Source organism: Epinephelus moara, chromosome 21 (genome assembly GCF_006386435.1).
Source record: "Epinephelus moara isolate mb chromosome 21, YSFRI_EMoa_1.0, whole genome shotgun sequence".
Classification (NCBI taxonomy): Eukaryota; Metazoa; Chordata; class Actinopteri; order Perciformes; family Serranidae; genus Epinephelus; species Epinephelus moara.
In genome coordinates this window covers 39607177-39620865 of record NC_065526.1, presented here as the reverse complement: position 1 = coordinate 39620865, position 13689 = coordinate 39607177, and the positions used below count along the sequence as shown (strand labels likewise).

At 41.5% G+C, this 13689-nt stretch overlaps 1 protein-coding gene across 2 annotated transcripts in view; it reads left to right on the top strand.

The window, feature by feature from the left end:
* Positions 1–1905: 1905 nt before the first annotated feature.
* The window catches only part of LOC126408965 (cadherin-6-like), a 331509-nt gene continuing 319725 nt past the window's right edge, over positions 1906–13689 (top strand). For both annotated transcript variants that reach the window (XM_050074787.1, XM_050074788.1), the window contains exon 1: positions 1906–2034. The gene's annotated coding sequence lies outside the window, so the exon portion shown is untranslated. The remainder of the gene's footprint in view (positions 2035–13689) is intronic.

Below are 13689 nucleotides of genomic sequence, written 5' to 3'. Positions count from 1 at the left end.
TGCGCTCTGAGAACGCAGGGTTACTCGTGGTCCCTAAAGTCTCCAAAAGTAGATCAGGAGCAAGAGCCTTCAGCTATCAGGCTCCTCTCCTGTGGAATCATCTTCCCTGTTACGGTCGGGAGGCAGACACCGTCTCCACATTTAAGACTAGACTTAAGACTTTCCTCTTTGATAAAGCTTATAGTTAGGGCTGGCTTGTACCAGCCCCTAGTTAGGCTGACTTAGGCCTAGTCTGCCGGGGGACCTCCTATAATACACCAGGCACCTTCTCTCCTTCTCTCTCTCTCTCTCTCTCTCTCTCTCTCATGTCCTGTTACTGCATCTTGCTAACTTGGCCAAACTGCATGTCACTAACTCGGCTTCTTCTCTGGAGCCTTTGTGCTCCACTGTCTCTCAGGTTAACTCGTATTGCAGCGGGCCTGGATAGTGTGACGTGTGTGGTTGTGCTGCTGCCGTGGTCCTGCCAGATGCCTCCTGCTGCTGCTATCATTAGTCATACTTCTACTGTTATTATACACATATGATTATTGTCACATATGTATACTATCAGATATTAATATATATACTTTCAACATATTGTACCACAGTAACCAGAACTATAATTATAATAGTATTACTTTCATTAATGTTGTTGTAAGCTACTGTCATTACCGTCTGTCCTGCATCTCTCTCTGTCTCTGTCTCTCTCTCTGTCTCTCTCTCTTTATGTCTCATTGTGTCATACGGATTACTGTTAATTTATTATGTTGATCTGTTCTGTACGACATCTATTGCACGTCTGTCCGTCCTGGAAGAGGGATCCCTCCTCAGTTGCTCTTCCTGAGGTTTCTACCGTTTTTTGAGGGTCCTAAGGACAGAGGGATGTTGTCAAATTGAATTGAATGAATAGAACCATAATTATAACCATATAAATGACTTTAACACTAGAGTTTGTTTTAAAAAAAAACACAATTTTTATTGGGGATCCACTCAAACGACCAGCTGTGCATTGCGGGGACTCACAACTTATCATTATAAAATATTATTTAGAATGAAATTTAGAATATTTCATTGAGCTATATTGTGGTAAGGTTGTGGTAATTCTCCTTATTTCTCCTCAGCACAACGTCTTGTTAGACACTGTACTATCCATGCAGGTGGGAGGTCACTAACTGTGTATACGACTTAACTAATCATGCAAAATGTCTTTTACTACAACATTGACTGTAACCCATTAGAACCATTGTGAAATACATAAACATTAATCACTGAGTTATTTAGAAACACATTTAAACACGTTAAACACATTGTCTCACAGCATGCCTTAAACAAATTAGGTGAAACTGATTTTAGAAATTTTAATCAAATTTACTGAAAATTTTAAGAAATTGTTGAGATTATGTCAAACTCACAAAGGATGATTTTTGTGTCAAATGAACATATAGTTTTATGTCATTTTGAAAATTTGGGGCATTTGTGTAGACTTGACATTATAATTATTGTAATTACCATGGATGGATTAGGGTTTACAGTGTGCCTCAGAGAAAAGCCTCCAGGCTAGAACAGCCATCTTCAGCTGTGACACCTGCAGGTTGTGGGTATTGGCTGTGATCTGCCAGCCTCAGCTTATTAAATGCCATTTCATATGTAGCTGTGTTGCTGAGGTCTTCAAATCATCCAGAGTTTTCCTTTAAGAGTGCAGTCAGTTGGCTTCTTAAAATTTGGGCCGATTGAAATAAGTCTGTTGGAGTTGGAATGAAGATTGAGTCCATGGTGTGTGTTCTTGTGCGCGGGAGCGCGCGTATGTCCCTTTAATCGCCGACGGCACTGTAATGACCAATCAGCAGCCATTTCAACCCTTCAATTCGTTGATCTGGTATGTTGGAGGGGAGGGGGCTGTGTGTGGGGGGGGGGGGGATTATAAGAGAGAGAGGTAGAGAGAGAGAGGCAGAGTGAGGGCGGGAGAGAGAGTGAGGGGACAGGCAGAGAGCAGTCTGCCTTAGCTGGATGCGCTGTTGGGAGATTTGGTTAAAGCTCCATCCTCAGCATACAACGGTAAGTGAACCTGCTATGCGCTGTTTGTTGTGTCCCCACAGCGGCTTCAGACCACATGACACTACTGTTATTTTATTGTTTGTATGTTGTTGCTGTGTCGGAGGGAGCTCTTCTCGTAGGAGATGCGTAATTTCTTGTAGTCATTTGCAGCCTGTCATTGGTGCGGTGTTGATGGATGGCACGCGGGCACTAAGAACGGCTATTTAACGGTAAAAGTGAGGGAAGATAAGGTTAGCAACTTTATGTCATCCTAAGGCTTTCCTCGGCCGCTTTCCGGGACAGTTTTTGGAGACGGTACTTTCTATGAATATTTGAAAACCATAGGTTACATTTTTCCTCAAATAATTCCCTTTTGCCATTTATTCCGTAACTGATTGGGATTGGGGACTGATTGCGCGGACCACAGATTCTCGTTTTAACAGCAGAGTGCAAAACAATAACTTGTATAAGAGTTGTCATATTAGGCTAACTGTTTAATAGGTTATTTATGCTCATATGGATTATTTAATCGTAGTTTTTGCCATGAATCATGATAAAAAGCGCGTGGCTGGGTTCATAGGGTCCTACGTGTCATTTGAGATCTCTTATTTCAACGCAGGGTTAAAATAGGCTATGTTAAATTATAGTTAGAATAGTCGCTGAAAGGCTGGTGAAAGGACGGTGTGTGTGTTTTTTGCAGATGTTTTTTTTTCTTGCTTTAACGATTTTTTTCCTCCGTCGGAAGCATAATTTTGCGTGTTAACATCACAATGTAGTGTGGCTTAGTGATACTTAAGACTTCATCAGTGAGAGTTTGAAAAATTAATGACATAGATTTCTATTTCAGTCATAGTGGTTTCAGTACAGAGAGGCAGAGATAGCCTACTGAAGCAGAATGGAGCGATACTGATCCGCTCCGACTGATTTTCTTGTCTATTTTAACTCTCTCCCCCTCTCTAACTCCATCTTGGTCCACTGCTCCGTGAAGGTCGCATCTAATTAGAGGATAATACTAAAATATATAGAGGAAGGTGGGAGGTTTTGTCCACCCCTGCACTTCCAAACTCAGCTACAGCTGAGTAAATAAATAAATACAACAATAAAATAAAGAAAGGAAAGGGAAAGAAAGCAAACTGACTTAATAAAAATATTGAAAGGTGCATGAGAGAGACATGGAACAAGAGAGGAAAGGTGGGGGGCCCACAGAGACTGCTTTGTCATAGGACCCAGAATTTGGTGCTTCACCCCTGTAGTTAGTGGCTGGTAATGAGATTCTCTGTCAGATTGGGTCAAACCCAGCTGTTCAATGTGTGTGTTGTCTTAGACTGAACAGCTTGAATGTTCAGGGCAGCAGGTTTGGGTCAGTGTTGGATTTGACCTGCTTGGCATGCCTGATGGGTGGGATTTGCAACATCTGGGCAGTAGTGTAGCAACAGTTTTGTTCATTATAGCCTAATGTAAATCACAAAAAAGTATTCCAAAACCGTTTATTTTAAGAGAAGAAGAGTTTGTGACATGTTTTATAAAATGACAGAGAGGCCTATACTTTTCTTCAGTGTATGTTTGTTGGTAAATGACCATAGAGTGCACCAGGAATAAATACAACAAGGAGTTTCTGCACTCCCAGTTCCCTCGCCTCAAAGTCAGTTGGATTTTTGAATAAGTTTTTGGTTAGATACCTGAAATAAGGTCTGTAGTTTACACAAAAGACTTTTATGTTTTGTACTAGGACATAAAATATGTCATTTAATACCCCAAAAGGTGATTACTAACAAAATGAGACTACAGAACATCATCACGCCGACCACAGCTTTACAACGTTGTTGTGGTAGGGATGTTAAATCATGTGACTGTGTAATTCATAGCATGACATTAGCTCTTTACTTCTGGCAATGTTAATAAGTGAAAATTATGTTGCTGAATGAAACGTGTATGTATCGTACACTTTTGTTTGTCACAGAACTTATTTGCTGCAGTAATCCCAAATCCACTCCAACAGAGATAAAAGTACTACAGAGTGAAGCTATCGTCGGCCTACAGACAAAAAAAAAAAAAAAAAGAAAAAAAGATGGCTGGAGGTGACCAGGGTGCAGTGGCATCCTGACTGGCTGAGAGATTGTGGCAAAGCGTGATTGGATAACTAGGAGTGAACACCCATCGTCAGCTGATTGGAGGGATTCAGACCCCACGTTGAGATCATTGATTTATATTTTGTAGGATTCTGAGGTTTCCTAGCATGCATGGAAGTGCCTTAGACATGTACTCGGCACCAGCATCCATCATCCCTATTACATGGCCTCAGTCCTCACAAACATTCCTCATGAACTCAGATGTGACCTCTGTGCAGCCCAACAGTACAAAACATACATTTTTCAAAGAGAGATAGAAAAAGTAGCCTGCTGGCTGGTTGGCACATAATTGTAACTTTTAGTCTGACTAAAGACTCAGAAATTAGAGATGCATCCTCTCCACTGTGCAGCATGTTTTTTGTTTTGTTTTTTTGCTGTGAGAATTGGTTTGTGTGTTACTCATAATCCTCTCCCAGCAGTACAGTCTGCAAGACAGCACTGGCCAGTGCGAAGTGGTTCTATAAATTATAATTAAATTTAAACTCATGTTTTTTTTGATTGATAGTAAATATACAACATTTATCAGAAGGCACTACCAATTTGTAAAATGTCTAGCTCTTCTAGACTTTCTTGCCAGAAAGCAGTGATATTAAAATATTATTTTGCTGATAATTATATGGATATCCACTGTGCTGGTGTATTTCGTAGTCCATTAAAAGTATAACCACTATCGAGGCACTGACACTGTCAGAGAAGCTGGCTTCCACAGTGCCTGCATGTACCACAATGTATTGCTTGTGTCCACTGTGTTCAACTCTCCAAGCCACAATAGGAGCCTTTGTTTCCCCAAGTTTAGCCTCCAATACCCCTTTTCCACCAAAATTAGCTTGTGTGAAAAATGGGCTATACACTCCTCTCCTCTCTCACTGGCAGTAGACCAGAGCTGTGGGTTTTTTTCTTTTTTTTTTGGTGTGTCACATTTGACATCACAGACAGAATGGAAAACAGGTGAGTAAAAAGAAAGCAGCATAGAGGCCTGTGAAAACTACAGTGTTTACTTTATATATATATATATATATATATATATGTATTACTCTTTCAAACTCAATGTAGACTAATTTGGAACGATGTTGGATGTTGAGCGCTGCTTTGATGCGTCATTGCGTCTCTCCAGTTAAGGGCTTATTTGTGCTCAATGTTAAATATGGAGACAGACGGAGCCTTCTGTCCGTGCTCTGCATTCATTTCATCTGTATTTATTCATGTTTCCTGAAGCTTGTGGATATGGGCAAAATGAAGCACTACCACCAGAGATCATGGTGGCAGTGTAGTGTAGTTCAAGCAGTATATGACAGTAGGAGATGATGAAGAAATTTAAATAATGGTGGAACAGAAGGGATTGGTAATATAGTGAAAAGAAATCTCCATTCACATGTCGGGATGTATTTAATGGCCTCATAGACCACTGCTGTCTACAATGCTGTCTCCGTTTAAAGGTGCAATATTACAACCTCCGCCACTGCTGCCTCGTTTGTTGTGTGAAACTTTTGACTCCGACCTGAACCTTCACTGTCTTTAATGTGAAGCAAATAATTACTTGTCAGTGGTCCCTATAGACATGGACCTTGTTGGAGGTACATGGTGACCAAAATGCTGTTTTAAATGTTGACATCTGACTGAGCCAAAGTGCTCTAAACCCAGGCTGCCTGACTGTGGAAAAATTAATAATCAGCTCTACCTAACTTAATACTTAATAAACATGCACATGTTACAGTTTGAAGCTCAACATGCCCAAAACATGTTAGCACAATAAAAATAGCAGAATATAGGTAAAAACCAAAAGCAAAAACAGAAAAAAAAGATCCACTTTCAACTGCATTAAATTTCATGCAGAAGATGTGAGATGCAGAGGTGGTCAAGGAGTTACATTTTTGGTCGAAGAACATTTTAGTGCTTCACAGAGAGAAATAAATTATCAGCTCAATAAAGGATGAAGAGCATTGATGTAAATAATACAAGGTATATCAGATGAAAGAAGTAGAAAGATTGAGTTTAGTAGCTTTCAAGGTAAATGAAAGTAGCAAATAAGTAAATAAAAGATATAGATTATTTCAATAGATTCATGGCAGAATATACAGACACTGTCAGTCCCCGTTATTCAGGCAGTCATTCCAAAGCCACAGAGTCATGATGGCAAATGTTCAGTCACCTTTAGTCTTTAGCCTGGACACAGTCAGGTCAGTCATGCAGTCTGTTGAGCAATCAAAAGTTCACAGAGATAACCTGGAGCCAGACCACAAAAACATTTGCACATAATCACCGCAAAAATCAGTGAAGCCATCAGCGAGGAGAGGAGGAGATATTGGGCCATCCTCTTTGTTGTAGGTAAAAGTAGGGCTGTGCGATTATGGAAAAAATCATAATCACGATTATTTTGGTCAAAATTGAAATCACGATTATGCAAACGATTACGCGGCACATGTGATGACTTACCGTAAAACTCGGAATATAAGTCGCACTGGCATATAAGTCGCAGTCTATTTTTTAAGGTCTCAAACAGGGAAAACAAGGTTTTATATTACTATTTGTTAATAAAAACGTTATACAAGTTATTCCTACACTGTTTCCCTTTATTTTTAATTTGAAACACATTCAAAACACAATAAACTCTTAAGCAGCTTTGGTTACTTTTCAGATTGCAATTTTCCAAACAACCTCTTCAGGAAATAAAATTACGGTATAACAACATCTGAGCCATAAAAATGAGTTTAAATTAACGTTAAACTTCTTTTTTCTTTTTTAAGAAGACAGTATTACAGTACCTTATTACAATGTGGGCTGTAACTATACATGCTTACTCAAATCCCAAAAACGAATGAGTACTTACTTATTACTACGTAGCGTAGGGTGACCATATTTTGATTTCCAAAAAAGAGGACACTCGGCCGGCCACGACATAGCCTACTTAAATGATACTCGCAGTTTACTCAAAGATGCCTTATAATTTTAATATATTTAAAATTTATATGTATGGATAGAAAATTCAGTTATATTACAAAATAATATCTCTCAAAGACAGAAATTCAGATAGGCCCCAATAGGGGACACATACACACACTAGAGTGTGGCGATCCGAGCCCGACGGTACCCGACGGGTCGGGCCGGGTTTGGTCAAAAATGTAGCTATAAATTGTATTCGGGCTCGGGTCGGATTCGGTCAGCTTTCAGTGAAAATGTAGTGTAAAAATAAATAAAATCCTATTGTCTGTCCTGTTTATTGCTTGGGCACTGTTATTTACGTGACAACACCTGAACATAACACACACAGACACACATTGGCTGTTTGTTTCTACCTCTCTCCTCACTGGAAACCTTGGACCTCCAGCCACCCGCCTCCGCCTTGATTAAACGCTGAAAATAAAATAAAAGAGGGAGACAGGTTTTTCCTATTTTATCTTATTTTGTTTTATTTCTCCCTCTCCTCTCGCTTGAAGCATCGGACCTCCCGCCTCCCGCTCCCATCTCAAACACGGAGGTCTCCCTCTCCGCAGCTGAGCATCCACGGCGCATGCCCGGCCTGTTAAATAGCCTGTAACCACTGTGTGACACAAACTCAGTGCTTTGGTCATTAAATAATGTCGGGCTCGGTTCGGGTTCGGACAGAAATATGCTGCCCGTGCCGCACTCTAACACACAGACACACAAACACACGGAAAACCGGACATTATCATCAGTTTATAAAAGGCCCCCGGACGCCCCAGACGGGATGTGAAAAGTGGACATGTCCAGGCAAAAGGGGACATTTGGTCAGCCTAACGTAGCGCCATCTTGTGGGTCAAATTACCTATGTCAGCATTTACCTTGGTCTATAGGTCGCACCGGTCTATAACCCGCACCCAACTTTTTAGATGAAAAAAAAGGGAAAAAAAGTGCGACTTATACACCAAGTTTTACAGTATATTGTTTACACGACGGCATGTCATTTCTGTCTCTACATGGTCGCACGTTTACAATTCTCCTTTGCTCTGTATCGTGTGCGGCGGAGTTCGGCCCCGATGCGCACACACAAACACAGACCAACCTCTCTCGCTCTCCCTCTGCCATTTTCCACACGCTGTTTTTGAAATCTTCCGCGATCACCTGCCCCTCGCATCATTCGTATTTCACCTACTTGACTGGTTTGTGGAGCGAGAGGAGAGGAGGGGGTGGTATTGCGCATGCGTGGCTTCCGTAGAAGACAAAATAACATCTCCAGGTGTCCGTGACCAAAAATCGTTTACCCTCGATTTCAGTAAATTTGAAATCGTTTGACCTCAAAATTGTAATCGCGATCACCAGACGATTAATTGCACAGCCCTAGGTAAAAGCCTTGCTTCAGCACTCTCACCACACTAGAGGCGTTCTCCTTTTGGTTACAGCAAACAAACAGGGCACTGCAGCAGTTAAGGCAAGAAGAGATAAAAGCATGTAATCCTCTGTATCTGTATCTGAAACTGAAACTCAGGATGAATCTAAGTATAGCAATGCTCCTGAGATGACCAGAAAAGCCTGAATGAACAAGTATTTGAGTGTGTCATTCCAAATTAGGGCTTGGAAACAGGCCTAATGTGTTTATTAAGCTGACTGAGGGCAACTTCAATTTGGCTGGAGGCATTGATATTTTTCCTTCAGTTAATGCAGATGGGACATTAGGACTCTGGCACTGATTAGTGCTGGTTCTCTGCTGTCACCTGATTTCTTAAATGTCATGTAAACTCCATCCATCCATCCATCTTCTAACTGCTTCATCCTCTTGAGGGTCGCGGGGGGGCTGGAGCCTATCCCAGCTGACATTGGGCAAGAGGCGGGGTACACCCTGGACAGGTCGCCAGACTATCGCAGGGCTGACACATAGAGGCAAACAACCATTCACACCTACGGACAATTTAGAGTCATCAATTAACCTAATCCCCAACCTGCATGTCTTTGGACTGTGGGAGGAAGCCGGTGAGAACCCACACTGCCAATTCCGCACAGAAGGGCTCCCACACCCGGGATCGAACCGGGAACCATCTTGCTGTGAGGCGACAGTGCTAACCACCACACCACCGTGCCGCCCGTCATGTAAACTCAGTTTTGAAAAATGGATTAAAAGATTATAAAAACTTGCTTTGCACAACCGGCAGAATCCATGTTAATTGGACTGCTGGGTTGTGCACACAGATGACAGGAAATACAGGAAATTCTATTTCTCCAGTTGAATGGGGAACACATGTTGTCATCATTATTTACCCTAAACAGCTCCCACTGAGCGAAAAATAATAAAAATAAGGTGGAGGATAGTCGATACGTGTCTTCTTAGTGAAATCAAAGTACAGCCAGTCTCACCCAGTCTTTAAAAAACCACATTCACTCTATGTCTGTCTGTAATGATGCCATGAAGATCAGGAGATCATATTTAGTATATACCGAATATCAGGCTGAACAGTGGCAGACCTAAAAGAGCAGACATCGTGTTAGGAAAGCTGGGAGACAGCGTTGTGTGATGCAAGATTAGTCTTAAGCAGAACAAATAATCAATGTGATGATAGGATTAAAAAAGCAAAGATTTAATGACCATTTTATCAGCAGTCAACTTTCCAGAAGACAGAGGCACTGGGGTGGAGGGTGAGGGATGTCTTTCTGTACCATTGATTAGCACCAAATAAAAACCTGGGATTATTCTGGCTTCACAAGTAGACATATTTAGGGCTTACACCTTCAATCTTTAAAACATGAAATATCATAATAATAATGTAATATGTCTATCAGTAGCTGATGATAATCAGAAGCTTTATACTTTCAGCTTTTTTAAGCTCTCAAACAATACTCTCATCCTTAAAGGGGATGTGCTGATAGCATCTTGTTTTGAGACCAACCTGGTCTTGGCAAATACCAGCGCTTTGGCATTGACTTCTGGCGCCAGACACCAAAGAAGAATCATCCTTTCAAATCGGTATGATCATCGGTATGATCATCCTTTCCGGGCGGAGTCAGGGAGAAATGCAGCAGGACAACAACGTAAGTTAAGAGAGCGAAAGTCCGAGTAGGGTGGATGGGAAGGATGGTGGACAGGTGCAACAACCACTGAGGCCCGATTCCAATCCGATCCCTTACAGACTCACTGACTTAGAGGCGCGTTCATGTGAAGTGCGTGAGTGTGTGAGGGCTGTCCCATTGTCAAATCGTCAAGTCAGTGAGTGAGCCCTTTATGCTCCCTTACCTTAGTTCAGCATCGATGCGGACTTATGGTAAGGAAATTACCCACAGTTCATAGCATTGTGATGTCAAATACAGGGGTTGCCCTTGGAACACCGGAAGTGTTAAAAAAACCCGTAAACAAATAAACACGGTCGGCAGATCTGCAAACGGTAACGATATATACATGTGTATGTATATATATATATATATATATCTACATATATACAGTGGTGTGAAAAAGTGTTTGCCCCCTTCCTGATTTCTTACTTTTTTGCATGTTTTCCACACTTAAATGTTTCAGATCATCAAACAAATTTAAACATTAGTCAAAGATAACACAAGTAAACACAAAATGCAGTTTTTAAATGAAGGGTTTTATTAATGAGGAAGAAAAAAATCCAAAGCTACATGGCCCTGTGTGAAAAAGTGTTTGCCNTAAGAAATCAGGAAGGGGGCAAACACTTTTTCACACCACTGTGTATATATATATATATATATATATATATATAAAATATATAAGATAGATATCACTATATCACTTACAACACTTCTGATGCTAGTTTAGAAAAAACATGCATATGGTAAAAACAGTGAATTCATTATTTTAAACTTAGGCTACCTCTTGCCAATTTTGCAACGCAAGTGCTTGGATAAGGACTGACTGATCAGGGATTCTATCCCTCACACGCCTTGTGCGTGCTGACAATAACCGATAAATGATCACGCCCAGAGCCGCCAGTGTCAACAACATTTTGTAGAGAGGGGGATAATTGCTGTCCCATTCCTATTTATAGCATCCAGAGCCCTTTCAGACTCTCACGCTCAATCACTTACAGCTGACGTCACTTAAGTCAGTGAGGGTTCAGGGCTTGAGTCTTTAGGGGCCGGATTGGAATTGGGCCTGACTTTCACCCTGGAGTCCAGTGTTCACACCCATATGATTGTAAAGTCAAACCCTGTTCCTTTGTTAAACCCAACAATGTGCATGTGTTGGCTAATGAGACAGGCTGTGAGGCTGTTGGTTTCTCTCTTGTCCTTTCTTACTGGCACTTTTATTTTTAAAAGACATGACTACCCACTGGACTTGCAGATGTGTTCAACCTGAGCTAGCTACTGGATCGTATCATCTTGTCACATGATTTAATACAGACTTGACATTAGGCGACCTCAACATCAATATCCAACAGTCATCATTGCATACCTGTATATAACAAAAATATCAGAGAAAAAAAGAAAATTTTAATGTAATTTTGAAAAGGAAAGAGAAGACAAGAAAAGAAAATCATGATGGAGATGGGTTTGCATTTTTGCATTTTTAAGGGTATATAGCCTCAAGTAAATGGCACAGTTTTTAATTTAATATGAGTATTTTTTTAAACACAGGTGTAGTTCCAAGGTTGCAGTCTGAATCATTCACATTGATGTTATTTCTCATAGCACTGTGGCATGTGAATGTTCTCCATATGTAGAGATTGTGACCTTTGGGGAAACAGTTAATAATGTAAGACATCACAGGCAGCATAAAGGCTGGATGAGTCAGTAGGGACCCAAAAGCACATCTCAGCCCAGGACCCCTTAATCCAGCCATATTTAGCATTAAAATGGAAAAAAACAAGTTATGACATTTTGACTGACTAGTGTAGCTGTCAGGCTAGTTGGAACACACAACCTTTGACACTCAGGAGTTCTTCTCACAAGGCTTCAAGAGTGCATTGTAAAAATGTATGACAACAGAGCTAAATCACCTGGAATACAGCCAATTGCCCATTATTACTAACTGTATGCAGAGTCTGTAGGGGTTTCACCAGACAGAATTACTAGCTCATTTTAAACAGGAATTGTGCAAAAGGACTCCTGCACACTGTCTAACTTATATATATATATAATTTATTTGCGACGTTTCGGTACTAGACCTTCATCAGGCAAACAATTTGAAAAAAAAACACATTGCCTGATGAAGGTCTAGTACCGAAACGTCACAAATAAATTACATATTGCAAGTTAGACAGTGTGCGGGAGTCCTTTTGCAACTTTATGGTCTTCTCTCTCCAACGCACCTGTCTTTTTTTAATAGATTTGCGAAGTGTTTCCTAAGCTCTAAACAGGAATTGTGCAAATTTGCAGGAAAGCCCAATCAGTCTTCTTTCAGCATTGGCAGCATAAAAGCAAAATCAGGGAGTGCAGCAATGCCGCCTACCTACTTTTGTTTATACAGAATGTGCCTTTTTTGGGGCAATGGGGAGTGTGAGCAAGTAACAAAACGTGTAGCTGAGCGTGTGACGTAAACAGTGACGTGGGTGGGAAGCCGCGGCTAGTCAGTCCTTCAGTGATTCTCTCATAAGTTGGCCTGTGCTTCACCGTCCCTGTCACTTGACGGTTAATGGCCTCCTTGTTTGTGAGGACAAGGAGGGCGCGCAAATCCTTGTCACCCCAGTTGCTCATCTTTACAGTGTCTGTCAGGCTTGCGTTTCCCTCTTGCTACTAGCTGCACGCTAATTCCTGCTGTTCAGGAATTTTATCAGCTGTTCATCAGCTGTTTCTTGTTTATCCACCGCCAGTGGGTCCCAAGTACGGCGTCATCAACAGCTCCTCCCACAAGTCATCAACAGCCCCTCCTGTGGCAGAAGGCTGCCTCATTCTGTTTAAAGGGCCAGTGTGTAAAATGGGTTGAAAACAGTGACATCAGTGGTCAAATTCTAGATTGCAGGGCTCACTCGCTCACCCCTCCCGTCGGGTAAATGACGGTGGCCTCGTAGGGACAAAAAGCCTTGCGCACGAGTTTTTCAGGAGTAGGTCTATCCAGCGACGAGGTGAATATTTATTTAGAAATCTAAACCATGTTACGATATTGTAATGAATCCCTCACGAGCAGGAGACCAGAGGAGCATTCGGGAAAAAGGCCAGTTTATTTGAGCACTCTAAAAACTCTGGTAACACTCCAGGGGGTAAAAGACTCCGTCCCAAACTCTGACTCTTCTAGCATAACAGACACACTTCATACACACATACTCGTTTACCATACCGAGTGGGCACCCCCTCCCACCTCTGCTCCACCAATCTGACAGCGTAGCCGGTAAACAGAGCTCAGCTGTTTATTTAGCCTAGCAATATCTCCGGACTATAGCAGCTGCAATGGACGACTTTGAACGCGATTTTGAAGAGTTTCTTGTAGCGGACACAGATCCAGAGCCATACCTGTTTTAGCCGGAGAATACAGATGAGGAACTCCATGTCTTTGATGCTGAGCGGGCGAGAAGAGAGGCTGAATGCACAGAATTGGATTCAGTGCTACTGCTACCATCGTTGGGGAGATATATCATCAGGAGGAAAAGCGCCGCAGAGAGTGCATCACAAGGAGTGAAGTTGCGTCTTCTTTTCCTCGCAGATG